This window comes from Pseudophryne corroboree, chromosome 2 (genome assembly GCF_028390025.1).
Source record: "Pseudophryne corroboree isolate aPseCor3 chromosome 2, aPseCor3.hap2, whole genome shotgun sequence".
NCBI lineage: Eukaryota > Metazoa > Chordata > Amphibia > Anura > Myobatrachidae > Pseudophryne > Pseudophryne corroboree.
The window spans coordinates 392,208,737-392,222,878 of record NC_086445.1 but is presented as its reverse complement, the minus strand read 5'-3'; positions in this window follow the sequence as shown (position 1 = coordinate 392,222,878).

The window sequence follows — 14,142 nt, the reverse complement described above, 5'->3', positions numbered from 1 at the left end:
CACGGGTCCTTTCGCAGGAGCTCCAGGGAAACGGGCTTTTAGGCCCCGGACAGAGTCCCGGCTCTCTCGCTCGCCTCGTTGGTACCTACTGATCCGGCGGAGGTGTTCTCCGGCGGGTAGCGACACGGACGGCCGAGGGCGCGCTTCACCCAGGCTTCAACCATCTCCTCCCCGAGCCCCTGGAAGTGCAGCTGGGCCGCGGGCGCCCCGGTCCGCACTCATCTGCGAAACTTCCACAAATTGCAGTACCCGATTTGGCCCGCTGGGGGGCGCTGCCTCCGGGGGAGAAGGAGACGTGCCCGGCCCGTACGTCGGGCTCCAACGGATGCCCGCCGTGGACCCTTTATAGGCCCCATCCTGGTCCTGCCATGCTGTTATCGGAGCTCCACGGCTATCTTGTCACTAAACCTTTCGTTTGAGCTCCAGGGCTTTTTGCTTTTTGTAACCCGGTTCCTGGAGCCCTGCCTGGGCAAAATCGGATGCAAGAAGGCCCTGCCCATGCTGATCTCTGAGCTCCGCGCATCTTCTGTCACGGGTCCTTTCGCAAAAGCTCCAGGGAAACAGGCTTTTCGGCCCCGGACAGAGTCCCGGCTCTCTCGCTCGCCTCGTTGGTACCTACTGATCCGGCGGAGGTGTTCTCCGGCGGGTAGCGACACGGACGGCCGAGGGCGCGCTTCACCCAGGCTTCAACCATCTCCTCCCCGAGCCCCTGGAAGTGCAGCTGGGCCGCGGGCGCCCCGGTCCGCACTCATCTGCGAAACTTCCACAAATTGCAGTACCCGATTTGGCCCACTGGGGGGCGCTGCCTCCGGGGGAGAAGGAGACGTGCCCGGCCCGTACGTCGGGCTCCAACGGATGCCCGCCGTGGACCCTTTATAGGCCCCATCCTGGTCCTGCCATGCTGTTATCGGAGCTCCACGGCTATCTTGTCACTAAACCTTTCGTTTGAGCTCCAGGGCTTTTTGCTTTTTGTAACCCGGTTCCTGGAGCCCTGCCTGGGCAAAATCGGATGCAAGAAGGCCCTGCCCATGCTGATCTCTGAGCTCCGCGCATCTTCTGTCACGGGTCCTTTCGCAAAAGCTCCAGGGAAACAGGCTTTTCGGCCCCGGACAGAGTCCCGGCTCTCTCGCTCGCCTCGTTGGTACCTACTGATCCGGCGGAGGTGTTCTCCGGCGGGTAGCGACACGGACGGCCGAGGGCGCGCTTCACCCAGGCTTCAACCATCTCCTCCCCGAGCCCCTGGAAGTGCAGCTGGGCCGCGGGCGCCCCGGTCCGCACTCATCTGCGAAACTTCCACAAATTGCAGTACCCGATTTGGCCCACTGGGGGGCGCTGCCTCCGGGGGAGAAGGAGACGTGCCCGGCCCGTACGTCGGGCTCCAACGGATGCCCGCCGTGGACCCTTTATAGGCCCCATCCTGGTCCTGCCATGCTGTTATCGGAGCTCCACGGCTATCTTGTCACTAAACCTTTCGTTTGAGCTCCAGGGCTTTTTGCTTTTTGTAACCCGGTTCCTGGAGCCCTGCCTGGGCAAAATCGGATGCAAGAAGGCCCTGCCCATGCTGATCTCTGAGCTCCGCGCATCTTCTGTCACGGGTCCTTTCGCAAAAGCTCCAGGGAAACAGGCTTTTCGGCCCCGGACAGAGTCCCGGCTCTCTCGCTCGCCTCGTTGGTACCTACTGATCCGGCGGAGGTGTTCTCCGGCGGGTAGCGACACGGACGGCCGAGGGCGCGCTTCACCCAGGCTTCAACCATCTCCTCCCCGAGCCCCTGGAAGTGCCGCTGGGCCGCGGGCGCCCCGGTCCGCACTCATCCGCGACACTTCCGCGCTGGAGTCCGACGCTCGCCGGCCGCGTCCCCCGGCCCGCGGGGGCCCGGGGGGAGGCCCGACGCGTGCGGGGGGAGGCGGCGGGCGGCGGGGGCGCCCCCGCGCCACCCGACGGCGCCCCCCGGTGGCCAGAGGCGGCTCGGAGCGAGACGATCGGGGGGGAACGGCGGCGCGTGACCCGCCCCGGCCCCCTTGGCCCAGCGGACGGGCAGGCGGCTCCCGGGCGACCCCCCGATCCCCGCCGCGGCGCCCCCCGGTGGCCGCCTGACGCCACTGCGGGGGGTGCAGATTCCGTGTGTCCTCTCGGATAAAAACAAAAGAAACGATTCCCGTCGGGCGAAAGTAAGTGGGACGCAGGGCCCCGGGCCCCGACGGTCCGCGCGCGCGGCGCCCCCCGCTGGCCGGTCGAAGGGATGACAAAAATAAAATGAAAGAAATTTCAAAAAAGCACTCGCCCCAAACAGACGAAAGGTACCCGGTCCGCCCGGATGAACCCTCCCCCGTGTCCCCGCCGCGGCGCCCCCCGCTGGCCAGCCGAGGTAATACACGATTGAGAGGGGGGAAGTGAAAAAAAAGGGCAAAAAATGAAAAACACCCCACCCATTTGAATGCAAAGTCCCGGAGCGGCCAGGGGTGGACGCCGGTCCGCGCGCACGGCGCCCCCCGCAGGCCAGTTGAAGGGAAGAACGGAACGAGACTAAAAGATAAAAAAATTTCAAAAAAGCACTCGCCCCAAACAGATGAAATGTACCCGGTCCGCCCGTGTCCCCGCCGCGGCGCCCCCCGCTGGCCAGCCGAGGTAATACACGATTGAGATTAAAAAAAACCAGGCAAAAGACAAAAACACACCACCGATTTAAATGCAGTGTTCACGAGCGCCAGTCCGCGCGCGCGGCGCCCCCTGCTGGCCGCGTAAAAAAAAAAAAAAAATAATAATAATAATAATCCACCGTTGTGAATTTGCGATGTGTCCGGTACGGCGGCGGCGGGGAGGCGTCTCCCCTCGTCGGCGCACCCTGGTGGGGGGAAATAAATGAAAAAAAAAAAAAGAACAGCCCGGGCTCTCGCCGGCTTCCGCAGCCCGGGCTCCCTCCGGCTTCCGCGGCCCGGGCTCCGTACATACAGACAGCAAATGAAATAACGGACGGATGGATGGAAGAGAAGAACAGCCAGGGATCTCGCCGGCTTCCGCAGCCCGGGCTCTCGCCGGCTTCCGCAACCCGGGCTCCAGCCGGCTTCCGCAGCCCGGGCTCCCTCCGGCTTCCGCGGCCCGGGCTCTCTCCGGCTTCCGCGGCCCGGGCTCCCTCCGGCTTCCGCGGCCCGGGCTCCCTCCGGCATCCGCGGCACAGGCTCCGTACATACAGACAGCAAATGAAATAACGGACGGATGGATGGAAGAGAAGAACAGCCAGGGATCTCGCCGGCTTCCGCAACCCGGGCTCCAGCCGGCCTCCGCAGCCCGGGCTCCCTCCGGCTTCCGCGGCCCGGGCTCTCTCCGGCTTCCGCGGCCCGGGCTCTCGCCGGGTGAAGATCAGGCGAGAGTAGGGGTGTCCTCCGCTGGACGGGAAGCCCAGGCCGTGGAGCCGCCGCACGGACCGGGGGTTGACCCGGCCGGGGACGGGCAGGAGGCGAGGCCCGGACTCGCTCCCGTCCAGACGGCCCGAGGCCCCTCCTCCCCTCCCGGTGGACCCGCCCCCGACTATTAAGCCCGGCCAGGGAGTCCACGTCGGCCCCCGGGCGGACCAGGGAAGGACCCCCCTTCCGCGCTCCGCCGCGCTCGGAGGCGCTGACGCGCCGGGCGGACGGGGCGCCTCCGGCCAAGTCCCCGGCCGGGACTTGGCTGGCTGGCGAGCGAGCGAGGGAGGGCGAGGGTTAGGGCCTCGCCTGTCCCCCGCCCCGGGCCAAGTCCCCCGACCGGAGCGGAGCGAGCAGGCCGCCCTAACCCCCCCCCCCCCCCCCGGTGGCACCGCAGCACCGGAGATTATTCGGGGAATGCTCCACAGCGCTGCTGGGGAAGTGTTTGCTTTAAACACACTCTGCATTGCATACACACCGAAACCCATTCCAGTCTGGTAAACGTGATTCTCTGGGACTTGCGAGAATTGTATGCTGGGTAGTTGAGACATGACTCCCCCATCACCTCCCAGGGTCAGACTCATGGGGACCTCATTTTAGGTCCCCACCATGTCGGAGGTCCCGCCAGTGTTGGTGTGCTGTCTGGCCCTTGTCCCCGTTAGGATATATAAACAAGTGCACACACACACACACACACACACACACACACACACACACACACACACACACTCACACACATTTTTAGGAGAAATGTTAAGAAGTATTACAAAAGTATATTGTTTTAAAAAAACTTGTGTGATACATTCTATAAAAATACCGTGTCTGGTGACACTGCTGAAAAACGTAGCAATCTTGATTTATGCAATAGGTGATACTTGGATGTGATAGCTCTTAGCAGCAGCTACAGTAACTGTGAAGTGACTTGACAATGCCATCAGACATGCTATAATAAGGATTCTTGGGTCTTCTTTTGCACATCAGTATTATAAATCCACCAAGATTTGCAAGTCATTGATAAGTGATCTACTAAAATATCATTCATATTTATAAAATCTGTATCTGTATTCATTGTTAAATTGAAAACCTTTCTAATCTATTTTTCATCATGATGGTTTCCAGCTTTAATTTGCTTTTAAACATGAAGCACTAAATCTTGCATATTTACTGCCATATTAGATGCATTCATAGTACTTTATAGCAATTAACTGACAGTTGACTATAAGTTGTAAATTGTCCATCATTTAATGGCTATTTCATGCTTATTTTACTCTCTCTTCAGTGACACACTTATGAATGGATGCACATATTTTTTCTTGATATCATTGCAATTTTAAATTTGAGAATAATTGAACTACAGACTTTTGCAGCAAGCAAAGTCTTAAAATGAATTTGTCATTGCCGTAAAACTACAACACCCTAAAATTAAAATAAAGTGGTAATAACTACTGGAGAAATGTAATTAAAAACCACAAATCATCTGGATAGAAGTAACAGACAAGCCTGTGAAAATGTTGTGGAGCTGCATTACACGTTGGAACTAACAGCATTGGGGGGTAATTCCAAGTTGATCACAGCAGGAAATTTTTTAGCAGTTGGGTAAACCCATGTGCACTGCAGGGGGGGGGGGCAGAGAGAGTTAGATTTGGGTGGGTTATTTTGTTTCTGTGCAGGGTAAATACTGGCTGCTTTATTTTTACACTGCAATTTAGATTGCAGATTGAACACACCACACCCAAATCTAACTCTCTCTGCACATGTTATATCTGCCTCCCCTGCAGTGCACATGGTTTTGCCCAACTGCTAACCAAATTCCTGCTGCGATCAACTTGGAATTACCCCCATTGTTTTAATTTGTTACTCTGATTATTAGTGAAAAGAAGATGCTTTGCTGGAGTACTAATTTCTACAGATATCATAGCTATTATTACTAATATATATAGATTATACTAATATATATATATATATATATATATATATATATACTAATCCATAGGTATAGTCTTATTGTAGCCAGGTTATTTTATCTATCTGGAACTCACAAAGATACAGCTGATTCGATTCACTCAGTCAAATTTTGTGCTACTGAATATGGAGGCTTGAAGTCTAATGTGATCCATGCCTGAAGGTATGGACTACACTACACAGGTCACAGCCGACCATTTGAGCACCAGATTGCACCAGTGAGAAGGGACAGATATAAGAGAGGCATAAAGCACCATGCATGGTCTCATGACAATAAGGGACAGGGCCACCATCAGAGGGGTACAAGGAAGTACATGTGTAAGGGATATAGATGTGGTACCCCACTGCAGCAAGTGGTGTCTCGTTCTAGTGCCTCATTAGTATCTTTGTGGAACCCCTTTTTCAATGCCCACCATCACAGGGAATACATAGCTGTAGGGGTTGACAACACCTTTCTCCCCCCCCCGTGGCAATGTGGCATCAGCACTACCACATGAAGGGCTCTAGGACCCAGGAGACTCTGACTGCAGCAACAAAAGAGTGGGAAGGAGCAGGACCTGACAGTTGGCTGACCTCTGAACTAGGGGGGTGGAACTGGGAAGTGCAAGAGAGTGTATGGGGGAAGCAGCCCTGAGGTGACAAGCTGTGAGCGGTGTGTGAGGCGCTGCTGAGGAGCGTTGTGAGCAGCAGAAGGGAGCAGACAGGCTAGGAGACCGCCCTTGGTGAGAAGAGAGCAGTAGGGACTCAGTGTGAGAGCCTCTGCAGTGGCAGAGCAGAGAGCGCAGACGGCGCAGCAAGCTGCTGCGATTGAGTAGCCTAAGGAGAATGGTGAGCGGACGCATGAGAGAGTGGTTGGAGGTGCTGAGAGAGAGACGCAACAGCTAAGGGACCGAAATAAACAGGATGCGGGCCTGCAGAGCAGAGCCAGCCGAGCAGATGTGTGCAGTGAGGCAGCCGACCCCGCAGAAAGCAGTACCCCTATCCTACATCTGCGCCCTTGAGTCAGTGTGGAAAAAACCCAAGTGGAAGGGACAGCCGCCCCATACCTTTCTCCACCAGTATATATGCAGAGAGAGGGGAACTGTGAGAGGAGAGGAGAAGATGCAGCCTGAGACAGTGAGGGGATCTGACGTAGCAGCAAACAGCCATAGAGACCAAGGGGGTCATTCCGAGTTGTTCGCTCGGTATTTTTTTCTCGCAACGGAGCGATTAGTCGCTAATGCGCATGCGCAATGTCCGCAGTGCGACTGCGCCAAGTAAATTTGCTATGCAGTTAGGAATTTTACTCACGGCATTACGAGGTTTTTTCTTCGTTCTGGTGATCGGAGTGTGATTGACAGGAAGTGGGTGTTTCTGGGCGGAAACAGGCTGTTTTATGGGAGTGTGTGAAAAAACGCTACCGTTTCTTGGTGGCTGGAGAAACGGAGGAGTGTCTGGGCGAACGCTGGGTGTGTTTGTGACGTCAAACCAGGAACGACAAGCACTGAACTGATCGCAGATGCCGAGTAAGTCTGGAGATACTCAGAAACTGCTAAGAAGTGTCTATTCGCAATTCTGCTAATCTTTCGTTCGCAATTTTGATATGCTAAGATTCACTCCCAGTAGGCGGCGGCTTAGCGTGTGCAAAGCTGCTAAAAGCAGCTTGCGAGCGAACAACTCGGAATGACCCCCTAAGTTCCTCTCAGCACTAGCTCACCTCAGTGCAGTATAAATCCTGTCAGTGCGGAACCAACAGAGAGAGAGAGAGAGAGAGACAAATATATAATCCAGACAGGGAGCCTTCAAACTCTAACCACACTTGCCAGCCTGTGTCTGTCAGTCAATTAGCCCAAAGCACAGCTGGATAAGCCCACCTGTCAGCCAGCACACATCTGTGTCCCAGCGAGATTAACCAGACAGAGAGACATTGCCTTACCAGCACCCAGCTAACAGACAGACAGAAAGTGGAGTAAATAATCATAAAGCCAGGAGTGGATTCAGTGCAGCATACATTGCCTCACTTAAGACAGGAAACTCATTGAAGCCAGCATGTGTCAGCTAGCCGTAGACAAAAGGAACCACAGAAAGCTAGTCCAGTGTTATTAAGGCCAGTGTGTCAGACCAGCAAGAAACTCGTAAAGGAGAGAGACAGATTTTAGGCCAAACTTGACACTGTCAGATGGAGCGTAATAACCAGCCCTCCTAATGGACTTGCAAAGGCCCCCATGGTAAACATAGAATACATTACCGTGACCCTCTTAATTAAATGCTTATTGAAGATAATAGATTGATGCCACATTTGTGAGATGATTCTTAATAGTAAATTGCCACCGTGGTTGACAATATTGTTTGTGGAACTTATTGAATTGTACCATATAATACCGTACTGTTATTTGTTCACTTATGCATTACTGCATTACTTCATTTCAATTTTCTAAAGTTGACTTTAGCATCCTGAACAGCAGTGACACCTTGCTCCTTATAATAAAATACCAGTCACTGTCCTAGCGAGTGGTGACTTGTTTGTTGGGATCTTTGGGGGTCCTTGTCTCTCTGCATAATCACCGAGGAATCCTGAAGAGATAGTTTTCAGAAGGCCAAGGAAGAAGATCAGGAAACACAGGTACCACTCGATCCACTCACACACCGCCACTCCACCAGTAGTGGCGTATTACACAGACAATTTGCATTTTTTTATTCAACCAGTTGTGGAGGTGAGTAAATATTCTGGCTGCAGTCCATACTCACCAGCAGTGACTTCTGCATAACTTGCTTGCAGCAATTCAAATTGGCTGCCTGTCATTGCACTGCAGTGGTCTGAGGGTCTAATTCAGCATGGATCATAGATGTGCAAAAAATCGCACATCTACAACCCATTACACTGACATGCGGGAGGACGCCCAGCACTGGGCAAGTCCGCCACGCATGCCGCCCCCCCACCCAGCCCCCTGCAGACTTGTGAGTGCATCGCACAACGGTGATGCTCTTGTATGTTTAGGGTTGCCCAATGCCTATGGCAGATAGCAACCCACCATCTTTTGGGTCGCAGGCATGCCTGGCTTGTCTGTACTGTTCCCTTCCGCCCAAAGCCGCCGCGACGACCCCTCCCACCCTGTGAACGCCTCTGTCAATCAGACGTAGGCGTTCGAATATCTGATAGGTCGCTGCATCTCACAGTGTGCCCATACGCTGTGAGGATTCTGCACGTGCGCACACTTCGAATGGTCCCAGCATGCAAAGCAATCATACCGGCGTTCCATGCTGAATCGAGCCCTGAGTCTACACTTTGGTCTGTACATCAGTGTGGTGAGCAGTGGTGCTCTTTTTATATGGTGAGACTAATAGCCTCTCTGATTACCGCACTAACATTCAGATGTCCTCTACTTAAATCCAATGGTGTAGGCTGTGCAAAGCCGTTTGGCTGTGCATCTATGATCTAAGCGTGCATTTTTATCAAAGCGTGATAAAATTGACACACAACTACAGCGTTCATTTATCTTCAGCTGATATCGATTGTGAATTGGCGTCTCTTCTTGTCATCTACAGGTAACTTGATTGATTGACTACAACCACCAACATATTCTGCTGCACTATATATTTGTATAGGCCAAGCTGATTCTGCTAGGTAAATTGATTGATTGATTGACTACAACCACCAACATATTCTGCTGCACTATATATTTGTATAGGCCAAGCTGATTCTGCTAGGTAACTTGATTGATTGATTGACTACAACCACCAACATATTCTGCTGCACTATATATTTGTATAGGCCAAGCTGATTCTGCTAGGTAACTTGATTGATTGATTGATTGACTACAACCACCAACATATTCTGCCGCACTATATATTTGTATAGGCCAAGCTGATTCTGCTAGGTAACTTGATTGATTGATTGACTACAACCACCAACATATTCTGCTGCACTATATATTTGTATAACCAAGCTGATTCTGCTAGGTAACTTGATTGATTGATTGACTACAACCACCAACATATTCTGCTGCACTATATATTTGTATAACCAAGCTGATTCTGCTAGGTAACTTGATTGATTGATTGACTACAACCACCAACATATTCTGCTGCACTATATATTTGTATAGGCCAAGCTGATTCTGCTAGGTAACTTGATTGATTGATTGACTACAACCACCAACATATTCTGCTGCACTATATATTTGTATAGGCCAAGCTGATTCTGCTAGGTAATGCAAATTGAAACATTATTGCATAGTATGTGATTCTGAAGTACTTTTTTTTAGTTTAGAATGATATAGACCCAGTTTAATCTTTGTGGAATGCCTGGTTGTTTTTCTAAGTTAATTTATTGCCTGGCACTTGAGGGGGTGGGGTGTGGTTACAGATTTCAATTATTGGTTTCACTTGTATTAGTCCTCTACTTAAATCCAATGGTGTAGGCTGTGCAAAGTCGTTTGGCTGTGCATCTATGATCTAAGCGTGCATTTTTATCAAAGCGTGATAAAATTGACACACAACTGCAGCGTTCCAACAGCGTGCATTTTTATCAAAGCGTGATAAAATTGACACACAACTGCAGCGTTCCAACAGCGTGCATTTTTATCAAAGCGTGATAAAATTGACACACAACTGCAGCGTTCCAACAGTGTGCATTTTTACCAAAGCGTGATAAAATTGACACACAACTGCAGCGTTCCAACAGCGTTCAAACAAAGTGAAAAAGAAGGAAAACAGAAGCACACCAATCTAACAAAACAAAGAAAGCAGAGGAACTAAATCAATCAATGTGAGTCACTTACTCTTCAGACCACTCACCTCCTGATTGTTGCATCTGATTAAATAGCACAGAACTACCTTACTTGGACATTTCATAAACCATCCATTTTACCAACAAATGCTTGTATCTATATTATTGGAATTTTGTTTTTCATGCACAGCTGCACCAATGCAATCTTACCTACAAACACCTAAAAAATCTTACAGAATTACCATTGCTTCTTAAACCTCACAATCTTTTCATTACATACGGTCCAAATACATCTCAACACCCACTTATCTACGCTTCTGATTCATTTCATACTAAATCTACACCCATTGAGCCGACACTGCTTTTCTAATCTGCATTTCTGCAATTCTTCAACTCTGAATTCCTTACAGCCTCCACTCCTACTTCCACTTTCCCTCAACCTATTTACCTACTAAACACTATGTCAAGGCTTTCTTATACTCCCCACATTACTCAGTGTCTACCTAATCATGTATCTTTATCCTTCCCCCCTAGTCTCCTACACCTCCTGCTCCCTCCCCTCCTCTGTCTCCACTCCATCTCTCTGTATACTTCCCCCTCCTTTCCTGTGACCCCACTTTCACTCACGTCTACCCCATGGTCCTGCTACCACACAACTCAGCCCTGCTCCCTCTCTCCCTTCCCTGTCACCTCCCCACACCCCCATCCACATCACACTGACCTCCCTCCCTACCCACCTCCTGCAGTTTCCCCTCCTAGCTCTGGCACCCACACCATCACTACTCTCTCATCATCCCTGCACTCAAAGTTAATCTCTCCTCATCGCTTCAGCAACCCTGATAATCTCATTCACATCTCTCCCACAAACTCATACCCCTTATCCTGTGCCCTGTGGAATGCCAGATCTATTTGTAACAAACTGGTCCCCACTCATGACCTTTTCATTTCCAACTCCCTCCACCTACTAGCCATTACTGAAACTTGGATTACGCCCTCTGACACTACTTCTCCTGCTGCTCTCTCTGCTGGGGGCCTCGCATTCACACACACACCCCGACCTGGGGGTCGCCATGGGGGTGGTGTTGGGGTCCTTTTACCTTCTAGTTACTCCTACCAACTCATACCACCAGAACCATCCCTTACATTCTCTACATTTGAGGTCCATACTATACGCCTCTTCCAACCAGTCCATCTTAGAGTAGCTGTCATTTACCACCCCCCCCTGGCGTTGCTTCCAAATTCATCGACAACTTTGCTTCCTGGCTTCCTCACTTCCTCTCTTCTGACATTCCTTCCATAATCCTAGGCGATTTCAACATCCCTATTGACATCCCCACACAATCCCCTGCCTCTAAACTCCTTAACCTCACCTCTTCACTTGGTCTCTCCCAGTGGACCTCCTCACCCTCCCATGTGAATGGGAGCTCACTGGATCTGGTCTTCACTCACCGCTGTGATATTTCTGATTTTTCAAATTCCCCATTTCCCCTCTCTGACCACCTCCTGCTCTCCTTTAACCTATCTCTCTCGACTTCCCCATCTCTACCACCCAAGGCTACCATCACTAAGCGTAACATTGAGGCTATTGACACCACATTCCTTTCCTCCCTGTTTGACTCACTTCTCTCTCCTATTCTCTCTCTCTCATGCCCTGAACAAGCCACTTCCATATACAATGCATCCCTTACTTCTGCTCTTGACTCTGTTGCTCCACCAACCACTATTCACCCTCGCAAATTAACACCTCAACCCTGGCACACCAAATGCACCAGATATCTGCAAAAATGCTCACGTACTGATGAGCAACACTGGAGGAAATCACACTCTAAGGCAGACTTCCTCCATTTCAAACTTATGCTCTCATCCTTCAGTGCTGCCCTTTCTCTTGCTAAACAGTCATACTTCAAGAACCTCATCTCCTCCCAGTCTTCCAACCCCCGGCGCCTCTTTGCCACTGTCAACTCACTCCTCTGCCCTCCTCCACCTCGTCTCCCTTCCTCACTCTCTGCTCTTGACTTTGCCACTTACTTCACATCCAAAATTGACTCCATACGTAAGGACATCACATCACACCAGACCATCAGTAGCCAGCTTTCCCCATCCCTTACCACCCCTCCCCATCCCTCCCACCTACTCTGACCTCTTTCTCCCATGCAACTGGAGAGGAAGTCATGGCCCTCATTCGTTCCTGTCCCCTCACCACCTCCCCACTTGACCCTATCCCCTCCCGCCTCCTCCGCTACCTCTCTCCTTCTGCTTGTTCCCACCTTTCCCACCTTCTCAATCTCTCCCTCTCATCAGGCACTGTCCCCTCTGCCTTCAAGCATGCACTCATCTCTCCTATTCTTAAAAAACCTACCCTTGATCCAAACACTCTCTCCAACTACCGACCCATCTCTCTCCTCCCTTTTGCCTCCAAACTCCTTGAGCGTATTGTCTACAACCGCCTTACTGCCTTTCTTTCCTCACACTCACTACTTGACCCATTCCAGTCTGGCTTCCGCCCTCTCCACTCCACTGAAACTGCCCTTACAAAAGTATGCATTGACCTCCATGCTGCTAAATCTAAGGGACACTACTCTCTACTTATTCTACTTGATCTCTCTGCTGCTTTTGACACTGTGGACCATCCTCTCCTACTGCAAATCCTTCACTCCATTGGTCTGCGCGACACTGCCCTCTCTTGGCTGTCTTCCTACCTCTCTGACCGTTCATTCTCTGTCTCTTCTCATGACTCCACCTCCCCCTCACTTCCACTAACTGTAGGTGTACCCCAAGGTTCTGTCCTTGGTCCTCTCCTCTTCTCTCTCTATATGTTCTCACTAGGTAAGCTCATTAGTTCTTTTGGTTTCCAATATCATCTCTATGCTGATGACACCCAAATCTATCTTTCCTCTCCAGACCTCTCCCCTGCTTTCCTCACTCGTATCTCCAACTGTCTCTCTGCTACCTCTTCCTGGATGTCCCAGCGCTTTCTTAAATTTAACATGTCTAAGACCGAACTGATCATCTTTCCTCCCTCCCGCATAACCTCACCTCCTACAAACTCATTATCTATTGATGGCACTACTATCTCCTCTAGCCCCCAAGTGCGCTGTCTTGGAGTAATCCTTGACTCCTCCCTCTCCTTCAAACCACACATTCAGCACCTCTCACAAACCTGCCGTTTTCATCTAAAAAATATTTCCAGGATCAGACCCTTTCTGACCCAGGATGCTACTAAGACTCTTATCCGCTCATTGGTCATCTCCAGACTGGATTACTGTAATCTCCTCCTGACTGGCATTCCTGACAAACACCTCTCTCCACTCCAATCTATCCTCAATGCTGCTGCCCGGCTCATTTTCCTCACCAAACACACTACTTCTACCTCTCCTCTCTTACTAGACCTTCACTGGCTCCCCTTCCCTTTCAGAATCCATTTCAAGCTTCTCACACTCGCTTACAAAGCCCTCACCCACTCCTCTCCCATCTATATCTCTGATCTTATCTCCCTTTACATTCCCACACGTCCTCTTCGCTCTGCTAATGCATGACGACTTTCCTGCCTACGGATCACCTCCTCCCACTCCTACCACCAAGATTTTTCACGTGCTGCACCACTTCTCTGGAATTCCCTACCTCTCCCCCTCAGACTCTCCACCTCTCTAGAAAACTTCAAACTGGCTCTCAAGACCCACTTCTTCACCAAACCCAGCCAAATCTCATCCTAACCCTCTGTTCTACACTCTCCATGTACCCCATCTGTGTCACCCCTGTCTGTCTACCCCTCCCCTTTAGAATGTAAGCTCTCAAGAGCAGGGCCCTCTTCCCTCATGTGCTTATACTTTCTTACTTTAATAATCGTCAACTGCATCAACTCTAGCAGTCTTCTGCCACCTGATACTTATTCCAGTGTCATCTGCTGATGTAACTATGTTTATTTACCCTGTACTTGTCCTATACTGTCATCAACTGTAAGTTGCTGTTTTCCTGTTTGATTATTCATGTACTCTGTAATTGGGCGCTGTGGAACCCTTGTGGCACCATATAAATAAAGGATAATAATAATAATAAAGATGGCATAGCAG